Here is a 14,169-nt window from a genome sequence, read left to right on the forward strand (position 1 = left end):
TTTTCCTTCCTGCAGAACAGGCCCCTGAAATCCACACTGCTTGTGGCTAGAGGGTTGGGTTCAAAGTGACTGACTGTTGCAGAAAGATTTTATGTGGTGTGGCAGAAAATTAACACGGTTCTTTGATTTGAAGCATATCAGATATTATTTTAATCGATTTAGGGCCAAAGTCAGGAACTAATTATGGGGCACTTTTGGGGAGGTGTATAGGGGTCCAGGATTGCTTATAAACTTAACAAATAACCACAGGGAAATAGCAAAATGAATTGTTGAATGAAGTGGTAGGTTGATGTTGGTATTTTTCTTTTGTGTTTATGCAGAGACAGCCCTGTGGAAAAAAATGGGACACCAATCAGAAAGTTCAGCACCCTAATTCTCAAATATTTGGATACCTGGATAACTCCCTCATTCTAGGCTTCATTGTTTGCATTGATAGAACTTTATCCTATAGCTTTTAAAAGTCTGTTATAGGTTCGTTGGAAATTTGAGACATTGTGCACTGTATTTTTAAACTGGCTCCAATAAACAAATTCTGTAGCAGGCAAGTAGGTGAGAATTCACTCTGGGCAGGTGCCAGTTTTGTAGATTGAAAATTTGAAGGAGGGGGTGGTTGTAAAAATGTCCTTTGAGGAACACACTTTCAGGTTTGTGGAAGAAGAGGCTGAGAAAAGTGCACTTCATTCATGCTTTTCTTCTGAGGTGATATTCCCCAGGCTGGATGTTGAATAAGCAAAAACTAAGCTTAGCTCCTTGCTCATGTTGTCTTAATAGCTGTTGAAGAATCGCGCTGGGAAGTTGGAAAGCAGAATAATGAAAAACAGACGGAGCTGGAGTTGCAGGTTGAGGATGTGAGCTTGTGAGGGGTTGAGTGGTAAGGGTGTGTCTGGGATCTGTGAGGGGACGCAGAAGCCTGAATGCTGGGGAGCTACCGCCAACTGAAAGAATGAAAGCTTGTCTTATGGCAGACGCCTTTATTAGCTTCACTGGGGCTTCCTGTCAGGCATTGGTCTGGCTGTCTGAACAACAGAGTAGGTTAGAGTGAAAGGGATTGCATCAGTAGGGGGGAGCCTGCCTTTCTCTTTTGGTGGGTGTCTCCCTTTATTTGCAGAAACTCTGAACATTCCGTCGGAATTTACACGAATGGCCACGAGGGGGCGCCCTGAGAACAGAAGAGGTTCATTTCTCAGCCATAGGCGTTCTGCTGTTATTGTCCAGCCTTAGTTTGGTTTCCCATTGTGCTATTAGTTTCAGCTCAATCTCTTGTTTTACTCAAAAATTATACAGAGATTTTTGAATCTTGTAGAAGACCTACGCCCCCAAACTGGCAATTTTCAAACTGCTTTCTACTGGATAGATAAGCTTAGAATGGTAGCAAAATCATCTGGTGAAAACCTTGCATTAAATAGACGGGAAAACTGAAGTTCTGTGAAGGGAACTCCTCCTTGGCCTTGAGTCCTCCCCCTGCTGAGCACACTGCCCACAGATGGTGTAAGAACTTAAGTGAGAAACAGGAATTGTCAGGTGGAAAATTCCCTGTGCCTGACTGAACAGAAAATAAACCAACAACAACTAAGTGGTCAGCAAATTGTTTTTGCCCATACAGTGCTTGGTGACTCAATCTGTCAAGAGCAGCAAGAAATTTTCATCTCAAGTATAAACCAGGAGTTTTCTTCTGGTTCCAAGGATACATGAAATAGCCATAACTTGCGCTTGAGGTGCAATCGAGGAGAATTGAGGCACAATTCTGTGTTTTTTTTTTAGCTTCATGGAGAATTCTGCAGTGATGTTTCATTTTCATTTAGAAGTGCTTTTAGAGCACTTCTGAAGGAGAGCAGTGGCTTTAAGCTGCTGTGCCAGTGTGAGTGGCTCAAGTCAGGTGCTGCAAGAGATGCTGTGAAATCAGCACTCCTGAGACAGAAGTGTTTAAAAACAAGAATGTTACAGCTTTCAATTGCACGTCTGGAAGGACCTTCTAACTCAAATAAAACATGGTAGGGCATCATATTCTGTATTCTGTGAAAGGCAGTTCCGACAGAGTTGCAGCGTTGGAGTCAGCTGGTCCAGTCCTCCTCGTGGTCCAGATAGCCTTCAATCCCAAATGTGGTCTTGTGGCCACTGCCTGAGTCCACAAAACATGGACTCAAAAGTAGCTTCTTCCAGAGATTAACAAACCCAACAACGATCCACTCTTGCAGAAGGACTAAGAGCTCTGGCTTACATTCAAATCCTGACCCATCCCTTACTAGCTTTGTCACCTTGCCCAAGCTATGTAGCTTTTTGAAACCTCAGCTTCCTCATCTGTAAAATGGGCTACTAAGAGTGCCAACTTCATAGATTTGTTGTGAAAATTTGAATAAAATTATCTACAGAAAGCCTCAAAAAGGGAAATTAATCAATTTTAGTTTCCTCTCTTCGCAGACTTTTTTTTTCCAAATCTCACTTGGATTTTCATTTAGATTTTAAGACCATCAAAAGGGCATGATGCATCGGACAGTTAGCCTAGTACCATTCAGAGAAAGGTGGGAAAAATAATCAACTTTTCAGGTTAATTAGAGAATGCTAGGTTAATTAGGGAAGTGCGCCATAGGAAGCCAAGACAGCCAGATTCTGACAGGCTCTGAGCGTATTTCTAAAGCCTTGAATTTAGCCTTTGTTTATTGCACAACTCTTGTTTTGCTGCAATTTTGGGCAAGGCTGTTGAGCGAGCCCCTTTGTCATAACATGGCATGCATTCTCTTTGAGCCAAGCTCCCTGGACTGGCAGGCTGCACAAAGTATTGCCAAAAACAACAAAGACCAAAAACAAACAACATTTTGGGGAGAGGTGCCATGTAATCACCTCACCACCAAAGACCAAGTTCGACTTTCCTTCTGTACCAAGTCATCTCTTCTGAACAGTATGTGGTGTGGTGTGAGCAGGAGGCAAGGTCTCTGGGAAGGGGTGGCAGGACCAGTGGACAGATGTGCCCCCACATACTAGAGCTCTAGTGTGAGAGATGGGCCATCCTCATTTAGCAAAGGAACTGATTGGACCCAAAATGGATGTTTGAATCACTGGCCCAGTTTTTCATAGCCTGGTGCCAGAGAACTGCAAATCAGGGGGGCAAATGAATAAGCTGACCTGCCAAACCTGGGGATGTGTGGCTGTCATAAGCATGGTGGCTGAGGTGCCATGTTTCTGCTAAGAGCCAAACCCAGTTTCAGGGAGTAAGGGATCTTGGCAAACATCAGTCCAAACTTCACCTCCTTGAGGTGGGAAAAGTAATGCACAGAAGTGTTAAGTGACTTTTCGGAGGTTACACAGCTGGTGAGTGACGGAGCTGGGTCTAAGGCACAACTCATAGTTTGGTATTTTTTCCATCGCTCATTTAATCTTTACCAGAGTAAGACATGATCCTCACTCTTAAAGACCTTATGATCTAGTAGCAAAGATGAACTGTACTTACAAATATTGAACTAATTCTGCTCAGTTCAACCAAGATTTATTACCGTCTGCCATATGCTTTTTCCCATGTTAAATGCTGAGGCATAGACAAGGAATGTTCCGTGTGGTGGAAGAGACAGAGTAAGCAATTGCTAGGCCACGGGTTCCGCTTTCATACAGGACTGGATTATGGCAGGTGATTTTCAAATCAGAATGTAGCTCATGGACATTTAGTTCATAATACTGAATTTGATCCTGGACAGGAAAACCCCATCCCGTATTTGCACTGCTGCTATTATTACCACCAGCTGATATTTTTCAGAGCCTGGGCTGTGTCACACTGTACTCGGTACTTTACAGACATTTTCTCTAATCCTCTCAACAACCCTAGGAGGTATGCCCTCTAGTTAGACCCATTTAACAGATGGGGAAAGTGACACGGAGGTGAAGTAACTTGCCCGGGGTTATACAGCTAGTCAGTGTCAAACAAGTCTGTGTTGAAACCCATCGCTGCTAGAGGAATGGAGAACCTTCCTTATGTTGCCCAGCTGGTCACCTCTGGATTTGGGTCTGGTACTCTGTACCTGGTGCCAGAAGACCAGCCATGGGGTGATTCTGTTCCTGGGTGGGGGGCTCTCATTGTTCAGGAAGGGGATATAGAGAACAGCCATGACGTACTATAGGATTAGGGAGGGCAAGTGCGTTGATGATGACCCTTAATTTGAGTTTCAGAAGACTGAAAAATGGGGCATTTCAGCCAGAAGGCAGATTCCAGGGTGAGCAGGCCAGACTCCTTATAATGCAGGGTTTGTGCTGGGATGCAGTAGGAGGCAAGATGGGTAAGATAGGATGGGGCGGGGGGATATCATCATCATCATCGTCGTCATCATCATCGTAACAGCTAATACTTCTTGAGTACTTATAACATGCTGGGTACCCATTTTGGATTTCATCCTCCTAATAATTCTGTAAGCATCTCATTTTTCAGATGAAGGAACTGAGTCACAGAGAGGTTCACTAGCTGGCCCAAGGTACTTGCAGCTGCAGAGCCGGGGTTTGGACCCAGGCAACACGAATGCAGAGACCTTGACCATCTCCCTTGCTCTTGGGGGCTGGGCTGGTTTCTGATCCCAGTGGGGCCCTGAGCCCATCAGTCTGGCGGGCTGGCACGGAGCAGGGAGGCGAGCCTAGAGATTTTTGCAAGAGTTGAGGTATGAGAAGATAAGGATCGGAACCGTGTTGTGGGAGAGACATGTCTGCTTCTGACAAACTAGCTGCTTGCTGGGCCATGACTTAGTTTAATGAATCAGGTTGAGGGGCTCTCCACCTGGACACACACTGAGTTCTTCGTTGCGTAAGCAGCCTCAGATTCTAGAATCCTTAGGGGGCCTCAGGAGGTCAGCTGGTACACTTCTCTGCTCGCAGACAGAAATGCACCCACACTACGTGCCAGGTCTTCGTGGCATCGCTTCCTCATGGGAAGTAACAGGAGATAAGGTTGAGTCAGGTATTTTGTCTGTTCTGTTGGTAAGCCCTGTCTAACCTCTGGAACCTACCATTGACGCCTAACATAGTGCAAGCACATAGTAGGTGCTCAACAAAGGCCTGTAGGATGGAACTGAAGTGAAAACAGTTGAGCCAGGGGATATTTTAGGAGGTGTCAAGGCTATAGGTCGTTGTTTCTGACCTCAAGGAGCTTTTTGATTTGCTGGGAAGAAAAGACAATGGCTGGAAATGAATGGCGGGTTACGTAGCAAAGTCTGCAGAGCCAGGCAGACCCTCCCCTGCACAAGTTCCCTTTCTGTTACATGTGCTTATGCACTCGTTAGGGAGAGAGAGACATCTGTCCAGGGCTTGTCAGCTTCCTGGCCATGGCTTCCTGTCCTCAGTGGCTCTGGAGTCAGACAGCGTAAGTCTCATTTGTCTTTCCCACATGAAAGTCCTCGAGCATCTGTAAGTTATGATTTGTGAAGTATCTGCTTTAAAGCAGAGTGCATTTATCATCGCACTGGCCCAGACGACACTGTATAGTGCAGGAATGAGAAGATCCCAGGCCCCAGAAAGGGAGGGGCTGGGCCAAGATGACCCACCCGTGAGGGGAGTCTGGCTGTATTGATAAAATTCTCTGGAAACGGCCCAGGAGCAGCCAGATGTTGACTTCACAGCGAGGCTCTTCAGTAAACTTTTGACTACATGTTAAACCGGAGCCAGGCAATTCCACTCCTGGGTCTGCCCAGGAGAAATGCAAACACATGCCCACCCAGAAACGTGCACACAAATGTTCACTGCAACATTATTTATAAAAGCCCCAAAGTAGAAGCAACCCAATGGCCCATCAGCTGATGAATGGATAAAATGCATGTTCATTTTACTTACAGATTGTTATTTATAATCAATTCCATAGTTTTATTTATGGAATATTTCAGGAATATTATTCAGGAATAAAAAGGAATAGAGTACTGGTGCATGTTACAGCATGGCTGAACCTTGAAATCATCATGCTAAGTGAAGAAGCCAGTTACAGAAAGTCATATGTAATGTATGATTCCATCTCTGTGAAGTATCCCAAATAGACAAATCCATAGAGACAGAAATTAGTGGATTAGTGGTTGCCTAGGGCTGGGGTGTGTTGGAAGTAAATGGGGCGTGGCTACTAATGGGGGTTTCTTTTTGGGGATTAAAGCGTTGAAAAATTGGTCGTGATGAAGAGCGCACAGCTCTGTGAATATACTGAAGACCCTCACTTCTACATTTTAAATGTGTGAAATGATGGTGTGTGAATTAGATCTCAATGAAGCTGTTATAAAAAGCAACTGTGCCTCGGGGAGGTGGTTAGAAAGTGGAATGGGGTTAAAACTCATATCTCTCTGGCCCCCAAGATTCTAACCTGTGGGTTCACAGAACTTTCACGCACATTTTGTGTGAAAAAGTGGGAAGCATGGTCCTGTCTGCCATGGGCAAAAGAAAGTGCCCTGGAGTCAGACTGCCTGGGTCCCATCCTCGACAGCTGTGTGACCGTGGGCTAGTCACCAATCTCATTTAAACCCTGTTTTTTCATCTAGGGCTCATAATACTTCTTATTTTAGGGATTGTTGAGAGGATTCAAGTGCAGTAGCTAAGGCTTTGCCCCATGCTTGGCGCATAGTAGGCATGCAATAAATGCAGCCAGGGCCATTGCTAGTCTAAAAGGCACATTTGTACAAATTAGAAAAAGACCTTTCTCTAGGTGGATGTGTTTGACAAGGCTCCTCTCCTGGCCTGAAGCAACCCCCCCAAACTGGTGGCTCTATGACAATAGTGTGGGCTGGAGGCCAGTCACTTGTCCCTCCACTGAGTGCCTGGTGTGTGTATGACCTGCGTACATCCCTGTTTTGCAGCCCTGGTGCTGGCTTTCATTATGGTTCTTATTAGCTACCGCTTGTCACTACTCTGTGGCTGAAGAGTCCCCATGACGAAGACACAGCGTACCCTGAGGGCTGGCACACATTTGCACTTTAGCAATAAACCAGATATATTTAATGAGTGCTTACGAAAGTGCCCAGGACTGTGGGGCATTTCAGAGAATATGACACATCCTGCCACCGACATACTGAGAATTTAGTTGGTGTGGGTAATGAACACATCTGGAATAAGCTGAGAACTATGCCAGGTAATGAGGTGCAGAGGAAGAAATCACGGCTGTGGAATCAGACAGATGTGGGTTCAAATTCCTTCCTGCTACTTGGCAGCTCGTGGAACTGGGCAAGCTGCAACCTTCTGTTTTCTCATCTACAAAATGCGGCGACCAAGTGGGATTGCCATGAGAAGCAGGGTGTTGAAGCTTCCAACGCAGAGCTTGGTGCATAGTGGGATCTTGAAAACTATACCTGGTATTATTATTTTGGTGAGACGTACTAGCATCGAGTACCTGGCAACCTTTCTATCTTGGATCATGGCTCTCCCGGCTTAAAACCTCACGGGGTGCCAGGGGACTAAACTCTGAATTTGCCATATCCTTCAAGGCTCCTGCCTGGGCGTCTGAACTCTCACTTCCTTATTCCTCTGTCTTGGCCCTGTGTCCGTTCCCTTTGGAGCACGTAAACCATGTGGGTTTCATGGTAGGTCTGTATACACCCTCCCCTTCGTCCTCCATTGGAACGGAAGCAGGGGAACTGTCTGACTTACTCACCTCTGCATACTGGCCTATAGCCTGGTCCCAGGCATGTAGTAGGTGCCCTGCAAGTATGAATGGATGAATGCATGAATGCATGCATGAACAAACGAACAACCAGCTACATGAAGAGTGCACCAGCAATCCTGAGTAGGGGGAGTTCTGTGAGGATGGGTGGCAGCAGGGAAGGCCCCTTGGGACTCCATTGTCTTCCTTTCCTGGTTCACCCTCCTCCTCACCAGCGTGAGGACATCTATGATCTGTGGGCCTGGAGAGGAGAAGGGAACCTGTCCCCCACCCATGGAGGCTGCTGTCCACTGCTCTGCGGCCTCCTTGGGTTGCTCCCCACTTCCCCAAGACTCCAGCCTCCCATCTGAGAAAGCTGGTGATCATCTCTGCAGAGCAGGCAAGCTTTAGATGCAAAATGCATTTGCAAGACTTTCAAAACATTTTATCCCTGGGTTGTAAGTCAAGTACTTAAAGAATTGTAAACTGGCTGGAGTGCAGGAGGTAATGTATGTCTGGAAGAAACACCATCGTGATTTACCCTTTAAACTTAAGAAAAGAATCCCACTTGTTTACTTTCATTAGACATATTGAGAGGCAGCATGAGATTTCCAGTGGGAAAGTGCTAAGAGGCCTCTGTGGTAGGTTCCCCTCCTTCCCTGGAAGGGGAGGGGGCTGGTGGCATTCTAGTGACTCAGGGCTCCACTTGAATTTGGCCCAAGGGCAATTTCCCAGTTTTAAAAAAAGGGAGCCGCTTCTCTTAGTATTTCCTAAGGGCCCATTCCCTCCCCATTTCCTTGTGTCAAGCTCCTTCTATTCCTGTGGCTCAACAGCCACAAAGGCAGCTAGCAGACTGCAGATTGGAAGGAATCCTTGCTGGATGTTGTCATTTCACAGTAGGGGCCCTGGTGTGGAACCCCCTTTCTTCACCTGTACATTGAGGGGCTGAGACAAAATGTTCTCCAAAGTCCCGGCCAGCTCATAGGAACAGAATCCTGGGATTTGCTGAAAGGAGTGGGTAAGATGGGGACTTCATTTCCTGTGGCCTGGTTTTGGCAGAAGACCTCCTTGTTGTGGGGAAGGGGAAGTACATTCAGCTCTCAAAACCCTTTTGAGATTGTTTGGTGCAGGCTTTGTCAAGTGTAAGGAGAGTCTTCCTATGTGGAGTGTCAGGCTGTGGGGGGGTGGGGGGGCTCTCACCTTCCCTACTCCCAGGTTCTAGGATGCCAGTGCGTTCTCACTCAGCTCAAGGCAGGCGCTGCTTCTGTAAGCATGTCTGTGGGGAGGCTTCTGAACTAGGCTCTGTGTGAATCAGAAAACTCTCGCTTTCAGAGAACCTATCAGTTTTCTCATCTGTAAAATGGGGTGATAATAGTAGAACCTACCTCCTAGTTGTCGTAAAGATTCAGGGAGGGTGCTGAGAACAAAGCCTGACATGTAGCCAATTCTCAATAAATGTTAGCCATTATTATTTAGGATTTAGAGGAGGGCAAGCTCATGTTCTACTGAGTTGCCTGGAAGGATTTTTGTTCATTTCTTAGATACTTAGTGTGTAGGAGGCTTTGCTCTTGGTCCCAATGAAGCCAGAGCCCTGTAGCTGCCTCTGTTCGCGGCTGTGCACTTGGGTCTTCCTGTAGATGCCAATTTCTCCCTGTGACTTCAACAGTGATTAGGACATTCAGCATCCATTTAGCCTGGGTCCTTCATCCTGGTGACAGGTGGGGTGGAGGTAAGACTCCAGGAATGAGGAAAAGACTAAAGAGGGGTCCTCTCCCCAGGGCAAGGGATGTTTTTGGCAGCCTCATTTAAAAGGCAGGCTTAACTAATAAGTTTACTACTGTTTCATCCTTAAAGGTGAAATCAGTCAATCAATCAGTCAAGCTCACGTTTAGGGAACACTGCTGTGTTTCCCCGAAGATAAGACCGGGTTATATTAATTTTTGCTCCAAAAGATGCATTAGGGCTTCTGTTCAGGGGATGTCCTCCTGAAAAATCATGCTAGGGCTTATTTTCTGGTTAGGTCTTATTTTCGGGGAAACACGGTGTATTTGCCAGGTCTGGGGGTAAGTGCATTACCTGTATCATCTCACTGACTTCCTCGTCGGCCTTGGACCCAGCCTATGAGAGAGATGCTGTCACCATCCTCTTTACTGCAGAAGGCCACACTTTGTAACCTGGGGGTGGTGGCAGGAATGAAACTCAGTCTGCTTGAGTTCTCAGCTGTGACCCGAGACACCGCTTCCCAAGAAGGAGTAGAATTATCTCTGTTATTTTTTTTGTGTGGCAAGTGCCTTTCCCCGGTCGCACATTTAAAAAGATTTATTCAGGTATGTGTTGAGCTCCTTCTCTGTGCCAGGCACTGTAGGGGCTCTGGGGGGACACCAAGGAATGAGCTATGACCTCTGTCCCAAAGGAGCTCAGCCACCGCTTGGTCCTACGACGTGTACCTGTCCCTGTGTCGTTTTTAAATCCTTAGCTTTGTGGCCCACACTCTCCCCTCTGGCTGATCCATTTAAGAGACTGATTCTTTTTTGTGGACTTTTTTTTTTAAATCTCCCAGAATTCCATCCCTTTGTATCACGTACATCCATCAATCCAGCCTTGACTCTCTCAGTATCAATTTAAAAAGATGCCTGCCAACTTAGAGATACTCTCAGTGGTCCTTGATGCAAACAATTGCTTTGTATGGTTCTTAGTTGACTTGAAAGGGAACTCGTCCTCCAGTTGCAGAAGTCGTGGGACGGAAGAGGCTGACACTCCGCTGATCTACCGAGCTCAGAGCCCAGCAGGAGAATGTGTTTGGACAGAAAGGCAGGGCAGTTATATGCTCACTCCAGGGAGAACCCCACGTTGTGTCTTCCTCATGGTTAATTGATGTCTGTTTCCCAGGCAGAATCAATCGGAATGCTCAGGGAAGAAACCAGTGTGTGAGTGGGTGTGCAAGCTGCTGGTAGCAGAAATCCTAGAGAGGGGAGGAATTAAGTGAATCTCCACTAATCCTGTCCACCTTCGTGAGTGTGTAGGAAGGTCCGGAGCAGAAGGGAGGACCCTTTTGCTAACAGTCCTAATAGCAGGAAACAGTTAGTGAGTGACAAGTGTGTACCGGGCACTGTTCTGCCTACTTTACATGCCTTCTGTCCTCTGAGCCTGTATTATTATTGCGTTCATTTTGCACTTGAGGAAGGAGAGGCTTAGAGAGATTGAGTGACTGGCCCAAAAATCAGAGCTGGGATTTAGAGCTGGGTTGACTGACTTCTGAGTCATGGCCGTGACCGCTGGAGTCCATGGCCTCTCGTGGGTATGGAGCCTTGTAAGCTTTTGTAGCTTCTTGCTTTGTTTCTTCACCCACACAGTGGATGGTAGACACTCGTGGAACCCACATGTAAAGCTCAGAGAAGGTTGTCTCCAGGCTTGTGAAAATAGCCATTTGATGCACTTCGTCCCATGATCCCGATTTTTCTGTGTCTTACTTATGTATGTCCTCCCAGTGCTAGTTCAGTGCTTGGCACACAATAAGAATGCACTAAATATTTGCTAAATGGCTGTGGAGGGTCATGAGTCTAAGGCTGTTGTCAAGAGACTTGGGGGCCTGTCCCACCATTGCCACAACTTGTGCTGCGTGACCTCGGGCAAGAAGCGTTCTTCCTGTGGCTACAACGCTACAACTAACTGATCTGTAAGATGAGAGCTCCGGGCCTGATTTTTGTTTTATGATTCATTATTCATTCAACAAATATTTGTGGAGTGCCTGCTATGTGTCACACGCCACTCTGCGCTAGGCGATAGGGCGAGAGTAAGGATGAGACAGATGAGGTTTCTGCTCTCTTGCAGTCCATCTGATTCCAGCCCCTTCCCGAGTTTGCATTTGGTGAGCCCTCATGTCTCCTCCCCAAACTGTTTCCAAGTGGCAGACACTGAATCCTTCCTTCTTTGTCTTCCACCGCTAGAAGGTGTGTTCCACCGGGGCAGGGATTTCCATCGGTTTTGCCTACGGATGGGTACCAAGTTCCTAACACAGTGCTTGACAAGTAAATATTGGGGATAGGCAGGCATGCGTACCTGAATGAATGATTGCCTTGTCTCTCTTGCTAGTGAAGTCTCAGGATATAAAAATTCTGGGGCTAAAGCCCAAGAAGAAAATTAAAGCACCAAAGTGCCATTTTTTCCAGGAAAAATACCATCTTTATAAAGGCAAGATGCAGCCAAGATTGGGAGGGTTTATTATTTCTGCTCGCTGAAGGGTTCGGGAGTCAGGCAGGATTCCTCGATTTTTCATTTGGTGATGCTTTTTGCAAACCACAGAATAAAAACAAAAACAAAATTTTCCCCCCCTCTTTTGCTTCAAGTAGGAAAAACACTTGCTTCTTAAAACAGCTCATGAAGGAAAAAATTATAACAAATATTTTGCATTTCTCTGGTGGCGGCACAGTCTGAATTCCTTTCAGCCCCACAATGAGTTCTAATTTTATGAAATGTTTGGATTAGCCACCAATTTTCCGGTGGAATTTAGGAGGCTTGTATTTGTACTTATGCCTGAAGCGAAGACATCTCATAAAATCCATGCAGTGTCTCGGGCCCAGTGGGACATTCTCGCCAAGGACAAAATGACCATCAGCGGAATGATGGGGAAGAAAGAGATCTCTCTGGCAGCTGTGGGCAGGCTTTTCGGACACTGGTGTGTTCTTTAACCACAGTATCTAGGGTTTGGCTAGGCTGCATACCACTTCCAACTGATCATGGGCTATAAAAATTCCAGCCCAAGTTGTACCTGACCTTGTTCCTTCCATTCCCAGAGCCAGAGAACATTAGGGCATCTGGTAATTGGGTAAGAGGCATTTGATAACACATGGTGCTCTATGCCCCCCCCTCCCCGCCCCCCCCTTCGCCCCCAGCCCATAGCACATATTGCCTTGTGTTATAATTTCCAGTTTACTTATCTCTTTCTGTGTCTAGATCTGCACTGTCTCTCATGGACACATGTGGCTATTAAAATGAAAACTTAATACAATGAAATAAAATGAAAACTTCAGTTCCTTGGTTATACTCGTTACATTTTTAAGCATTTAATAACCCTCTGTGACACGTAGCTACCATTGATTGGACAGTGCAGTAAAGATCATTTCCATCATCATAGAACGTTCTGAAGGACAGCCCTGCTCTAGAGGCTGAGTTTCATGATTGCAGTGACACACTCCACCCTTGCCCTTGCATTATTAGCTCCATATGTAGCACTTGTCACTAACTGTAATTATCTCTTAGCAACCGCATTCACCATCTTTACTGTATTGCCAGTGTCTAGCACAGTGCCTGGTATATAGTAAGCACCCAGTAAAGATTTTTAGAATGAATGAATGAAGTTGTCTGTCTGTTCAGCATTGCTTTGCATGTGCCTAACACATAGAGGGTCTTGCAAAAAAAAAAAATTGAATGTATACTTCTAGAGTTGAACTATTGACTGGATGGATTCATCTGATAGCTGTTGAGCACATACTAGGTGACGTTGTGCGAGGCTCTGGAGATGTGATGAGCAGACAGACACGGTTCTCTAGAGTAGGAGCTTATCCAATTCTAATGGTTCTTAAGTGTGCAGGGGACATGTGAATCTCCTGGGTGTGTCTGTAAAATGCACCGTCCCTGGCACCCACCCCAGAGAGTCTGATCCAGCAGGGCTGGGGTGGGACTCAGGGGGACCTGGAGAATCTTCAGCCTTTTAACTAACATCTCAAGTGGACAATTAAGTTCACGAACTCATCCTAGAAAAGTGCTACATACCTTGTTGCTGAATATCATTATGGTCCCCTCCGATGTACTCCCCTTGGGAAGCTGTGCACCGACGCCCGTGCCTAGTTTACCCTTCAAAGCAATTTGGGAACTCTTTTTCTGGAATGGCCATCAGAGCTGTCCTCGTATTACCTTTGATGTCCTGAATGTCATCAAAATGTTTTCCTTTCAATATTTCCCTTATCTTTAGATAAAGAAAGAAGTCATTGGGGGCCAGATCAGGTGAGTGGGGAAGGTGTTCCAATACAGTTATTTGTTTACTGGCTCAAAACTCCCTCACAGACAGTGCCGTGTGAGCTGGTGCGTTGTTGTGATGCAAGAGCCATGAATTGTTGGCGAAAAGTTCAGGTTGTTTTTGTCTAACTTTTTCACGCAGCCTTTCCAGCACTTCTAAGTAGTAAACTTGGGTAACTGTGTGTCCAGTTGGTACGAATTCATAATGAATAATCCCTCTGATATCAAAAAAGGTTAGCAACATCGGTGCAGCGAGTTCACGAACTTAATTGTCAGACCTCGTAGTCACTTGAAGTGTTGGTTAAAAGGCTGAAGAAGGGGTTGCTCCATGGTCTGTACTTTGAGAAACACAGCAAGGGGGAGCTAGTTGTATTTACTTGGGGATACACTACCCCACTTTCTTCGGTCCACATCTTGTAATTGCCGGAGGGCCTTAAGACCCCGGGCCCTTATATTGGACCTGAAGCTTGAGGTCTCTTTGCCTTCTATCCTCCCATGGAGTAATAAATAGTAATACTAGTACACAGTTGCATGGTTGTGCCAGGTGAGAGACTAAGCATGTTAAATCACTGACC

General features: G+C 46.0%; 1 protein-coding gene across 1 annotated transcript in view; it reads left to right on the plus strand.

Annotated features, from left to right (window-relative positions):
- Positions 1-14,169, plus strand: part of NUAK1 (NUAK family kinase 1) — a 73,929-nt gene that overhangs the window by 1,986 nt on the left and 57,774 nt on the right. The gene's annotated exons all lie outside the window — the stretch shown is intronic.

Source organism: Rhinolophus sinicus, chromosome 1 (genome assembly GCF_057876585.1).
Source record: "Rhinolophus sinicus isolate RSI-liver-muscle chromosome 1, RSI-T2T, whole genome shotgun sequence".
In the NCBI taxonomy this organism is placed as follows: domain Eukaryota; kingdom Metazoa; phylum Chordata; class Mammalia; order Chiroptera; family Rhinolophidae; genus Rhinolophus; species Rhinolophus sinicus.